Source organism: Sphaerodactylus townsendi, linkage group LG08 (genome assembly GCF_021028975.2).
Source record: "Sphaerodactylus townsendi isolate TG3544 linkage group LG08, MPM_Stown_v2.3, whole genome shotgun sequence".
NCBI lineage: Eukaryota > Metazoa > Chordata > Lepidosauria > Squamata > Sphaerodactylidae > Sphaerodactylus > Sphaerodactylus townsendi.
Window position 1 is genome coordinate 47,673,011 of NC_059432.1, and position 12,739 is coordinate 47,685,749.

Consider the following 12,739-nt stretch of genomic DNA (forward strand, 5'->3'; position numbering starts at 1 on the left):
CCCCCCCCCACCCCCCCCCCCCCCCACCCCCCCCCCCCCCCACCCCCCCCCCCCCCCACCCCCCCCCCCCCCCACCCCCCCCCCCCCCCACCCCCCCCCCCCCCCACCCCCCCCCCCCCCCACCCCCCCCCCCCCCCACCCCCCCCCCCCCCCACCCCCCCCCCCCCCCACCCCCCCCCCCCCCCACCCCCCCCCCCCCCCACCCCCCCCCCCCCCCACCCCCCCCCCCCCCCACCCCCCCCCCCCCCCACCCCCCCCCCCCCCCACCCCCCCCCCCCCCCACCCCCCCCCCCCCCCACCCCCCCCCCCCCCCACCCCCCCCCCCCCCCACCCCCCCCCCCCCCCACCCCCCCCCCCCCCCACCCCCCCCCCCCCCCACCCCCCCCCCCCCCCACCCCCCCCCCCCCCCACCCCCCCCCCCCCCCACCCCCCCCCCCCCCCACCCCCCCCCCCCCCCACCCCCCCCCCCCCCCACCCCCCCCCCCCCCCACCCCCCCCCCCCCCCACCCCCCCCCCCCCCCACCCCCCCCCCCCCCCACCCCCCCCCCCCCCCACCCCCCCCCCCCCCCACCCCCCCCCCCCCCCACCCCCCCCCCCCCCCACCCCCCCCCCCCCCCACCCCCCCCCCCCCCCACCCCCCCCCCCCCCCACCCCCCCCCCCCCCCACCCCCCCCCCCCCCCACCCCCCCCCCCCCCCACCCCCCCCCCCCCCCACCCCCCCCCCCCCCCACCCCCCCCCCCCCCCACCCCCCCCCCCCCCCACCCCCCCCCCCCCCCACCCCCCCCCCCCCCCACCCCCCCCCCCCCCCACCCCCCCCCCCCCCCACCCCCCCCCCCCCCCACCCCCCCCCCCCCCCACCCCCCCCCCCCCCCACCCCCCCCCCCCCCCACCCCCCCCCCCCCCCACCCCCCCCCCCCCCCACCCCCCCCCCCCCCCACCCCCCCCCCCCCCCACCCCCCCCCCCCCCCACCCCCCCCCCCCCCCACCCCCCCCCCCCCCCACCCCCCCCCCCCCCCACCCCCCCCCCCCCCCACCCCCCCCCCCCCCCACCCCCCCCCCCCCCCACCCCCCCCCCCCCCCACCCCCCCCCCCCCCCACCCCCCCCCCCCCCCACCCCCCCCCCCCCCCACCCCCCCCCCCCCCCACCCCCCCCCCCCCCCACCCCCCCCCCCCCCCACCCCCCCCCCCCCCCACCCCCCCCCCCCCCCACCCCCCCCCCCCCCCACCCCCCCCCCCCCCCACCCCCCCCCCCCCCCACCCCCCCCCCCCCCCACCCCCCCCCCCCCCCACCCCCCCCCCCCCCCACCCCCCCCCCCCCCCACCCCCCCCCCCCCCCACCCCCCCCCCCCCCCACCCCCCCCCCCCCCCACCCCCCCCCCCCCCCACCCCCCCCCCCCCCCACCCCCCCCCCCCCCCACCCCCCCCCCCCCCCACCCCCCCCCCCCCCCACCCCCCCCCCCCCCCACCCCCCCCCCCCCCCACCCCCCCCCCCCCCCACCCCCCCCCCCCCCCACCCCCCCCCCCCCCCACCCCCCCCCCCCCCCACCCCCCCCCCCCCCCACCCCCCCCCCCCCCCACCCCCCCCCCCCCCCACCCCCCCCCCCCCCCACCCCCCCCCCCCCCCACCCCCCCCCCCCCCCACCCCCCCCCCCCCCCACCCCCCCCCCCCCCCACCCCCCCCCCCCCCCACCCCCCCCCCCCCCCACCCCCCCCCCCCCCCACCCCCCCCCCCCCCCACCCCCCCCCCCCCCCACCCCCCCCCCCCCCCACCCCCCCCCCCCCCCACCCCCCCCCCCCCCCACCCCCCCCCCCCCCCACCCCCCCCCCCCCCCACCCCCCCCCCCCCCCACCCCCCCCCCCCCCCACCCCCCCCCCCCCCCACCCCCCCCCCCCCCCACCCCCCCCCCCCCCCACCCCCCCCCCCCCCCACCCCCCCCCCCCCCCACCCCCCCCCCCCCCCACCCCCCCCCCCCCCCACCCCCCCCCCCCCCCACCCCCCCCCCCCCCCACCCCCCCCCCCCCCCACCCCCCCCCCCCCCCACCCCCCCCCCCCCCCACCCCCCCCCCCCCCCACCCCCCCCCCCCCCCACCCCCCCCCCCCCCCACCCCCCCCCCCCCCCACCCCCCCCCCCCCCCACCCCCCCCCCCCCCCACCCCCCCCCCCCCCCACCCCCCCCCCCCCCCACCCCCCCCCCCCCCCACCCCCCCCCCCCCCCACCCCCCCCCCCCCCCACCCCCCCCCCCCCCCACCCCCCCCCCCCCCCACCCCCCCCCCCCCCCACCCCCCCCCCCCCCCACCCCCCCCCCCCCCCACCCCCCCCCCCCCCCACCCCCCCCCCCCCCCACCCCCCCCCCCCCCCACCCCCCCCCCCCCCCACCCCCCCCCCCCCCCACCCCCCCCCCCCCCCACCCCCCCCCCCCCCCACCCCCCCCCCCCCCCACCCCCCCCCCCCCCCACCCCCCCCCCCCCCCACCCCCCCCCCCCCCCACCCCCCCCCCCCCCCACCCCCCCCCCCCCCCACCCCCCCCCCCCCCCACCCCCCCCCCCCCCCACCCCCCCCCCCCCCCACCCCCCCCCCCCCCCACCCCCCCCCCCCCCCACCCCCCCCCCCCCCCACCCCCCCCCCCCCCCACCCCCCCCCCCCCCCACCCCCCCCCCCCCCCACCCCCCCCCCCCCCCACCCCCCCCCCCCCCCACCCCCCCCCCCCCCCACCCCCCCCCCCCCCCACCCCCCCCCCCCCCCACCCCCCCCCCCCCCCACCCCCCCCCCCCCCCACCCCCCCCCCCCCCCACCCCCCCCCCCCCCCACCCCCCCCCCCCCCCACCCCCCCCCCCCCCCACCCCCCCCCCCCCCCACCCCCCCCCCCCCCCACCCCCCCCCCCCCCCACCCCCCCCCCCCCCCACCCCCCCCCCCCCCCACCCCCCCCCCCCCCCACCCCCCCCCCCCCCCACCCCCCCCCCCCCCCACCCCCCCCCCCCCCCACCCCCCCCCCCCCCCACCCCCCCCCCCCCCCACCCCCCCCCCCCCCCACCCCCCCCCCCCCCCACCCCCCCCCCCCCCCACCCCCCCCCCCCCCCACCCCCCCCCCCCCCCACCCCCCCCCCCCCCCACCCCCCCCCCCCCCCACCCCCCCCCCCCCCCACCCCCCCCCCCCCCCACCCCCCCCCCCCCCCACCCCCCCCCCCCCCCACCCCCCCCCCCCCCCACCCCCCCCCCCCCCCACCCCCCCCCCCCCCCACCCCCCCCCCCCCCCACCCCCCCCCCCCCCCACCCCCCCCCCCCCCCACCCCCCCCCCCCCCCACCCCCCCCCCCCCCCACCCCCCCCCCCCCCCACCCCCCCCCCCCCCCACCCCCCCCCCCCCCCACCCCCCCCCCCCCCCACCCCCCCCCCCCCCCACCCCCCCCCCCCCCCACCCCCCCCCCCCCCCACCCCCCCCCCCCCCCACCCCCCCCCCCCCCCACCCCCCCCCCCCCCCACCCCCCCCCCCCCCCACCCCCCCCCCCCCCCACCCCCCCCCCCCCCCACCCCCCCCCCCCCCCACCCCCCCCCCCCCCCACCCCCCCCCCCCCCCACCCCCCCCCCCCCCCACCCCCCCCCCCCCCCACCCCCCCCCCCCCCCACCCCCCCCCCCCCCCACCCCCCCCCCCCCCCACCCCCCCCCCCCCCCACCCCCCCCCCCCCCCACCCCCCCCCCCCCCCACCCCCCCCCCCCCCCACCCCCCCCCCCCCCCACCCCCCCCCCCCCCCACCCCCCCCCCCCCCCACCCCCCCCCCCCCCCACCCCCCCCCCCCCCCACCCCCCCCCCCCCCCACCCCCCCCCCCCCCCACCCCCCCCCCCCCCCACCCCCCCCCCCCCCCACCCCCCCCCCCCCCCACCCCCCCCCCCCCCCACCCCCCCCCCCCCCCACCCCCCCCCCCCCCCACCCCCCCCCCCCCCCACCCCCCCCCCCCCCCACCCCCCCCCCCCCCCACCCCCCCCCCCCCCCACCCCCCCCCCCCCCCACCCCCCCCCCCCCCCACCCCCCCCCCCCCCCACCCCCCCCCCCCCCCACCCCCCCCCCCCCCCACCCCCCCCCCCCCCCACCCCCCCCCCCCCCCACCCCCCCCCCCCCCCACCCCCCCCCCCCCCCACCCCCCCCCCCCCCCACCCCCCCCCCCCCCCACCCCCCCCCCCCCCCACCCCCCCCCCCCCCCACCCCCCCCCCCCCCCACCCCCCCCCCCCCCCACCCCCCCCCCCCCCCACCCCCCCCCCCCCCCACCCCCCCCCCCCCCCACCCCCCCCCCCCCCCACCCCCCCCCCCCCCCACCCCCCCCCCCCCCCACCCCCCCCCCCCCCCACCCCCCCCCCCCCCCACCCCCCCCCCCCCCCACCCCCCCCCCCCCCCACCCCCCCCCCCCCCCACCCCCCCCCCCCCCCACCCCCCCCCCCCCCCACCCCCCCCCCCCCCCACCCCCCCCCCCCCCCACCCCCCCCCCCCCCCACCCCCCCCCCCCCCCACCCCCCCCCCCCCCCACCCCCCCCCCCCCCCACCCCCCCCCCCCCCCACCCCCCCCCCCCCCCACCCCCCCCCCCCCCCACCCCCCCCCCCCCCCACCCCCCCCCCCCCCCACCCCCCCCCCCCCCCACCCCCCCCCCCCCCCACCCCCCCCCCCCCCCACCCCCCCCCCCCCCCACCCCCCCCCCCCCCCACCCCCCCCCCCCCCCACCCCCCCCCCCCCCCACCCCCCCCCCCCCCCACCCCCCCCCCCCCCCACCCCCCCCCCCCCCCACCCCCCCCCCCCCCCACCCCCCCCCCCCCCCACCCCCCCCCCCCCCCACCCCCCCCCCCCCCCACCCCCCCCCCCCCCCACCCCCCCCCCCCCCCACCCCCCCCCCCCCCCACCCCCCCCCCCCCCCACCCCCCCCCCCCCCCACCCCCCCCCCCCCCCACCCCCCCCCCCCCCCACCCCCCCCCCCCCCCACCCCCCCCCCCCCCCACCCCCCCCCCCCCCCACCCCCCCCCCCCCCCACCCCCCCCCCCCCCCACCCCCCCCCCCCCCCACCCCCCCCCCCCCCCACCCCCCCCCCCCCCCACCCCCCCCCCCCCCCACCCCCCCCCCCCCCCACCCCCCCCCCCCCCCACCCCCCCCCCCCCCCACCCCCCCCCCCCCCCACCCCCCCCCCCCCCCACCCCCCCCCCCCCCCACCCCCCCCCCCCCCCACCCCCCCCCCCCCCCACCCCCCCCCCCCCCCACCCCCCCCCCCCCCCACCCCCCCCCCCCCCCACCCCCCCCCCCCCCCACCCCCCCCCCCCCCCACCCCCCCCCCCCCCCACCCCCCCCCCCCCCCACCCCCCCCCCCCCCCACCCCCCCCCCCCCCCACCCCCCCCCCCCCCCACCCCCCCCCCCCCCCACCCCCCCCCCCCCCCACCCCCCCCCCCCCCCACCCCCCCCCCCCCCCACCCCCCCCCCCCCCCACCCCCCCCCCCCCCCACCCCCCCCCCCCCCCACCCCCCCCCCCCCCCACCCCCCCCCCCCCCCACCCCCCCCCCCCCCCACCCCCCCCCCCCCCCACCCCCCCCCCCCCCCACCCCCCCCCCCCCCCACCCCCCCCCCCCCCCACCCCCCCCCCCCCCCACCCCCCCCCCCCCCCACCCCCCCCCCCCCCCACCCCCCCCCCCCCCCACCCCCCCCCCCCCCCACCCCCCCCCCCCCCCACCCCCCCCCCCCCCCACCCCCCCCCCCCCCCACCCCCCCCCCCCCCCACCCCCCCCCCCCCCCACCCCCCCCCCCCCCCACCCCCCCCCCCCCCCACCCCCCCCCCCCCCCACCCCCCCCCCCCCCCACCCCCCCCCCCCCCCACCCCCCCCCCCCCCCACCCCCCCCCCCCCCCACCCCCCCCCCCCCCCACCCCCCCCCCCCCCCACCCCCCCCCCCCCCCACCCCCCCCCCCCCCCACCCCCCCCCCCCCCCACCCCCCCCCCCCCCCACCCCCCCCCCCCCCCACCCCCCCCCCCCCCCACCCCCCCCCCCCCCCACCCCCCCCCCCCCCCACCCCCCCCCCCCCCCACCCCCCCCCCCCCCCACCCCCCCCCCCCCCCACCCCCCCCCCCCCCCACCCCCCCCCCCCCCCACCCCCCCCCCCCCCCACCCCCCCCCCCCCCCACCCCCCCCCCCCCCCACCCCCCCCCCCCCCCACCCCCCCCCCCCCCCACCCCCCCCCCCCCCCACCCCCCCCCCCCCCCACCCCCCCCCCCCCCCACCCCCCCCCCCCCCCACCCCCCCCCCCCCCCACCCCCCCCCCCCCCCACCCCCCCCCCCCCCCACCCCCCCCCCCCCCCACCCCCCCCCCCCCCCACCCCCCCCCCCCCCCACCCCCCCCCCCCCCCACCCCCCCCCCCCCCCACCCCCCCCCCCCCCCACCCCCCCCCCCCCCCACCCCCCCCCCCCCCCACCCCCCCCCCCCCCCACCCCCCCCCCCCCCCACCCCCCCCCCCCCCCACCCCCCCCCCCCCCCACCCCCCCCCCCCCCCACCCCCCCCCCCCCCCACCCCCCCCCCCCCCCACCCCCCCCCCCCCCCACCCCCCCCCCCCCCCACCCCCCCCCCCCCCCACCCCCCCCCCCCCCCACCCCCCCCCCCCCCCACCCCCCCCCCCCCCCACCCCCCCCCCCCCCCACCCCCCCCCCCCCCCACCCCCCCCCCCCCCCACCCCCCCCCCCCCCCACCCCCCCCCCCCCCCACCCCCCCCCCCCCCCACCCCCCCCCCCCCCCACCCCCCCCCCCCCCCACCCCCCCCCCCCCCCACCCCCCCCCCCCCCCACCCCCCCCCCCCCCCACCCCCCCCCCCCCCCACCCCCCCCCCCCCCCACCCCCCCCCCCCCCCACCCCCCCCCCCCCCCACCCCCCCCCCCCCCCACCCCCCCCCCCCCCCACCCCCCCCCCCCCCCACCCCCCCCCCCCCCCACCCCCCCCCCCCCCCACCCCCCCCCCCCCCCACCCCCCCCCCCCCCCACCCCCCCCCCCCCCCACCCCCCCCCCCCCCCACCCCCCCCCCCCCCCACCCCCCCCCCCCCCCACCCCCCCCCCCCCCCACCCCCCCCCCCCCCCACCCCCCCCCCCCCCCACCCCCCCCCCCCCCCACCCCCCCCCCCCCCCACCCCCCCCCCCCCCCACCCCCCCCCCCCCCCACCCCCCCCCCCCCCCACCCCCCCCCCCCCCCACCCCCCCCCCCCCCCACCCCCCCCCCCCCCCACCCCCCCCCCCCCCCACCCCCCCCCCCCCCCACCCCCCCCCCCCCCCACCCCCCCCCCCCCCCACCCCCCCCCCCCCCCACCCCCCCCCCCCCCCACCCCCCCCCCCCCCCACCCCCCCCCCCCCCCACCCCCCCCCCCCCCCACCCCCCCCCCCCCCCACCCCCCCCCCCCCCCACCCCCCCCCCCCCCCACCCCCCCCCCCCCCCACCCCCCCCCCCCCCCACCCCCCCCCCCCCCCACCCCCCCCCCCCCCCACCCCCCCCCCCCCCCACCCCCCCCCCCCCCCACCCCCCCCCCCCCCCACCCCCCCCCCCCCCCACCCCCCCCCCCCCCCACCCCCCCCCCCCCCCACCCCCCCCCCCCCCCACCCCCCCCCCCCCCCACCCCCCCCCCCCCCCACCCCCCCCCCCCCCCACCCCCCCCCCCCCCCACCCCCCCCCCCCCCCACCCCCCCCCCCCCCCACCCCCCCCCCCCCCCACCCCCCCCCCCCCCCACCCCCCCCCCCCCCCACCCCCCCCCCCCCCCACCCCCCCCCCCCCCCACCCCCCCCCCCCCCCACCCCCCCCCCCCCCCACCCCCCCCCCCCCCCACCCCCCCCCCCCCCCACCCCCCCCCCCCCCCACCCCCCCCCCCCCCCACCCCCCCCCCCCCCCACCCCCCCCCCCCCCCACCCCCCCCCCCCCCCACCCCCCCCCCCCCCCACCCCCCCCCCCCCCCACCCCCCCCCCCCCCCACCCCCCCCCCCCCCCACCCCCCCCCCCCCCCACCCCCCCCCCCCCCCACCCCCCCCCCCCCCCACCCCCCCCCCCCCCCACCCCCCCCCCCCCCCACCCCCCCCCCCCCCCACCCCCCCCCCCCCCCACCCCCCCCCCCCCCCACCCCCCCCCCCCCCCACCCCCCCCCCCCCCCACCCCCCCCCCCCCCCACCCCCCCCCCCCCCCACCCCCCCCCCCCCCCACCCCCCCCCCCCCCCACCCCCCCCCCCCCCCACCCCCCCCCCCCCCCACCCCCCCCCCCCCCCACCCCCCCCCCCCCCCACCCCCCCCCCCCCCCACCCCCCCCCCCCCCCACCCCCCCCCCCCCCCACCCCCCCCCCCCCCCACCCCCCCCCCCCCCCACCCCCCCCCCCCCCCACCCCCCCCCCCCCCCACCCCCCCCCCCCCCCACCCCCCCCCCCCCCCACCCCCCCCCCCCCCCACCCCCCCCCCCCCCCACCCCCCCCCCCCCCCACCCCCCCCCCCCCCCACCCCCCCCCCCCCCCACCCCCCCCCCCCCCCACCCCCCCCCCCCCCCACCCCCCCCCCCCCCCACCCCCCCCCCCCCCCACCCCCCCCCCCCCCCACCCCCCCCCCCCCCCACCCCCCCCCCCCCCCACCCCCCCCCCCCCCCACCCCCCCCCCCCCCCACCCCCCCCCCCCCCCACCCCCCCCCCCCCCCACCCCCCCCCCCCCCCACCCCCCCCCCCCCCCACCCCCCCCCCCCCCCACCCCCCCCCCCCCCCACCCCCCCCCCCCCCCACCCCCCCCCCCCCCCACCCCCCCCCCCCCCCACCCCCCCCCCCCCCCACCCCCCCCCCCCCCCACCCCCCCCCCCCCCCACCCCCCCCCCCCCCCACCCCCCCCCCCCCCCACCCCCCCCCCCCCCCACCCCCCCCCCCCCCCACCCCCCCCCCCCCCCACCCCCCCCCCCCCCCACCCCCCCCCCCCCCCACCCCCCCCCCCCCCCACCCCCCCCCCCCCCCACCCCCCCCCCCCCCCACCCCCCCCCCCCCCCACCCCCCCCCCCCCCCACCCCCCCCCCCCCCCACCCCCCCCCCCCCCCACCCCCCCCCCCCCCCACCCCCCCCCCCCCCCACCCCCCCCCCCCCCCACCCCCCCCCCCCCCCACCCCCCCCCCCCCCCACCCCCCCCCCCCCCCACCCCCCCCCCCCCCCACCCCCCCCCCCCCCCACCCCCCCCCCCCCCCACCCCCCCCCCCCCCCACCCCCCCCCCCCCCCACCCCCCCCCCCCCCCACCCCCCCCCCCCCCCACCCCCCCCCCCCCCCACCCCCCCCCCCCCCCACCCCCCCCCCCCCCCACCCCCCCCCCCCCCCACCCCCCCCCCCCCCCACCCCCCCCCCCCCCCACCCCCCCCCCCCCCCACCCCCCCCCCCCCCCACCCCCCCCCCCCCCCACCCCCCCCCCCCCCCACCCCCCCCCCCCCCCACCCCCCCCCCCCCCCACCCCCCCCCCCCCCCACCCCCCCCCCCCCCCACCCCCCCCCCCCCCCACCCCCCCCCCCCCCCACCCCCCCCCCCCCCCACCCCCCCCCCCCCCCACCCCCCCCCCCCCCCACCCCCCCCCCCCCCCACCCCCCCCCCCCCCCACCCCCCCCCCCCCCCACCCCCCCCCCCCCCCACCCCCCCCCCCCCCCACCCCCCCCCCCCCCCACCCCCCCCCCCCCCCACCCCCCCCCCCCCCCACCCCCCCCCCCCCCCACCCCCCCCCCCCCCCACCCCCCCCCCCCCCCACCCCCCCCCCCCCCCACCCCCCCCCCCCCCCACCCCCCCCCCCCCCCACCCCCCCCCCCCCCCACCCCCCCCCCCCCCCACCCCCCCCCCCCCCCACCCCCCCCCCCCCCCACCCCCCCCCCCCCCCACCCCCCCCCCCCCCCACCCCCCCCCCCCCCCACCCCCCCCCCCCCCCACCCCCCCCCCCCCCCACCCCCCCCCCCCCCCACCCCCCCCCCCCCCCACCCCCCCCCCCCCCCACCCCCCCCCCCCCCCACCCCCCCCCCCCCCCACCCCCCCCCCCCCCCACCCCCCCCCCCCCCCACCCCCCCCCCCCCCCACCCCCCCCCCCCCCCACCCCCCCCCCCCCCCACCCCCCCCCCCCCCCACCCCCCCCCCCCCCCACCCCCCCCCCCCCCCACCCCCCCCCCCCCCCACCCCCCCCCCCCCCCACCCCCCCCCCCCCCCACCCCCCCCCCCCCCCACCCCCCCCCCCCCCCACCCCCCCCCCCCCCCACCCCCCCCCCCCCCCACCCCCCCCCCCCCCCACCCCCCCCCCCCCCCACCCCCCCCCCCCCCCACCCCCCCCCCCCCCCACCCCCCCCCCCCCCCACCCCCCCCCCCCCCCACCCCCCCCCCCCCCCACCCCCCCCCCCCCCCACCCCCCCCCCCCCCCACCCCCCCCCCCCCCCACCCCCCCCCCCCCCCACCCCCCCCCCCCCCCACCCCCCCCCCCCCCCACCCCCCCCCCCCCCCACCCCCCCCCCCCCCCACCCCCCCCCCCCCCCACCCCCCCCCCCCCCCACCCCCCCCCCCCCCCACCCCCCCCCCCCCCCACCCCCCCCCCCCCCCACCCCCCCCCCCCCCCACCCCCCCCCCCCCCCACCCCCCCCCCCCCCCACCCCCCCCCCCCCCCACCCCCCCCCCCCCCCACCCCCCCCCCCCCCCACCCCCCCCCCCCCCCACCCCCCCCCCCCCCCACCCCCCCCCCCCCCCACCCCCCCCCCCCCCCACCCCCCCCCCCCCCCACCCCCCCCCCCCCCCACCCCCCCCCCCCCCCACCCCCCCCCCCCCCCACCCCCCCCCCCCCCCACCCCCCCCCCCCCCCACCCCCCCCCCCCCCCACCCCCCCCCCCCCCCACCCCCCCCCCCCCCCACCCCCCCCCCCCCCCACCCCCCCCCCCCCCCACCCCCCCCCCCCCCCACCCCCCCCCCCCCCCACCCCCCCCCCCCCCCACCCCCCCCCCCCCCCACCCCCCCCCCCCCCCACCCCCCCCCCCCCCCACCCCCCCCCCCCCCCACCCCCCCCCCCCCCCACCCCCCCCCCCCCCCACCCCCCCCCCCCCCCACCCCCCCCCCCCCCCACCCCCCCCCCCCCCCACCCCCCCCCCCCCCCACCCCCCCCCCCCCCCACCCCCCCCCCCCCCCACCCCCCCCCCCCCCCACCCCCCCCCCCCCCCACCCCCCCCCCCCCCCACCCCCCCCCCCCCCCACCCCCCCCCCCCCCCACCCCCCCCCCCCCCCACCCCCCCCCCCCCCCACCCCCCCCCCCCCCCACCCCCCCCCCCCCCCACCCCCCCCCCCCCCCACCCCCCCCCCCCCCCACCCCCCCCCCCCCCCACCCCCCCCCCCCCCCACCCCCCCCCCCCCCCACCCCCCCCCCCCCCCACCCCCCCCCCCCCCCACCCCCCCCCCCCCCCACCCCCCCCCCCCCCCACCCCCCCCCCCCCCCACCCCCCCCCCCCCCCACCCCCCCCCCCCCCCACCCCCCCCCCCCCCCACCCCCCCCCCCCCCCACCCCCCCCCCCCCCCACCCCCCCCCCCCCCCACCCCCCCCCCCCCCCACCCCCCCCCCCCCCCACCCCCCCCCCCCCCCACCCCCCCCCCCCCCCACCCCCCCCCCCCCCCACCCCCCCCCCCCCCCACCCCCCCCCCCCCCCACCCCCCCCCCCCCCCACCCCCCCCCCCCCCCACCCCCCCCCCCCCCCACCCCCCCCCCCCCCCACCCCCCCCCCCCCCCACCCCCCCCCCCCCCCACCCCCCCCCCCCCCCACCCCCCCCCCCCCCCACCCCCCCCCCCCCCCACCCCCCCCCCCCCCCACCCCCCCCCCCCCCCACCCCCCCCCCCCCCCACCCCCCCCCCCCCCCACCCCCCCCCCCCCCCACCCCCCCCCCCCCCCACCCCCCCCCCCCCCCACCCCCCCCCCCCCCCACCCCCCCCCCCCCCCACCCCCCCCCCCCCCCACCCCCCCCCCCCCCCACCCCCCCCCCCCCCCACCCCCCCCCCCCCCCACCCCCCCCCCCCCCCACCCCCCCCCCCCCCCACCCCCCCCCCCCCCCACCCCCCCCCCCCCCCACCCCCCCCCCCCCCCACCCCCCCCCCCCCCCACCCCCCCCCCCCCCCACCCCCCCCCCCCCCCACCCCCCCCCCCCCCCACCCCCCCCCCCCCCCACCCCCCCCCCCCCCCACCCCCCCCCCCCCCCACCCCCCCCCCCCCCCACCCCCCCCCCCCCCCACCCCCCCCCCCCCCCACCCCCCCCCCCCCCCACCCCCCCCCCCCCCCACCCCCCCCCCCCCCCACCCCCCCCCCCCCCCACCCCCCCCCCCCCCCACCCCCCCCCCCCCCCACCCCCCCCCCCCCCCACCCCCCCCCCCCCCCACCCCCCCCCCCCCCCACCCCCCCCCCCCCCCACCCCCCCCCCCCCCCACCCCCCCCCCCCCCCACCCCCCCCCCCCCCCACCCCCCCCCCCCCCCACCCCCCCCCCCCCCCACCCCCCCCCCCCCCCACCCCCCCCCCCCCCCACCCCCCCCCCCCCCCACCCCCCCCCCCCCCCACCCCCCCCCCCCCCCACCCCCCCCCCCCCCCACCCCCCCCCCCCCCCACCCCCCCCCCCCCCCACCCCCCCCCCCCCCCACCCCCCCCCCCCCCCACCCCCCCCCCCCCCCACCCCCCCCCCCCCCCACCCCCCCCCCCCCCCACCCCCCCCCCCCCCCACCCCCCCCC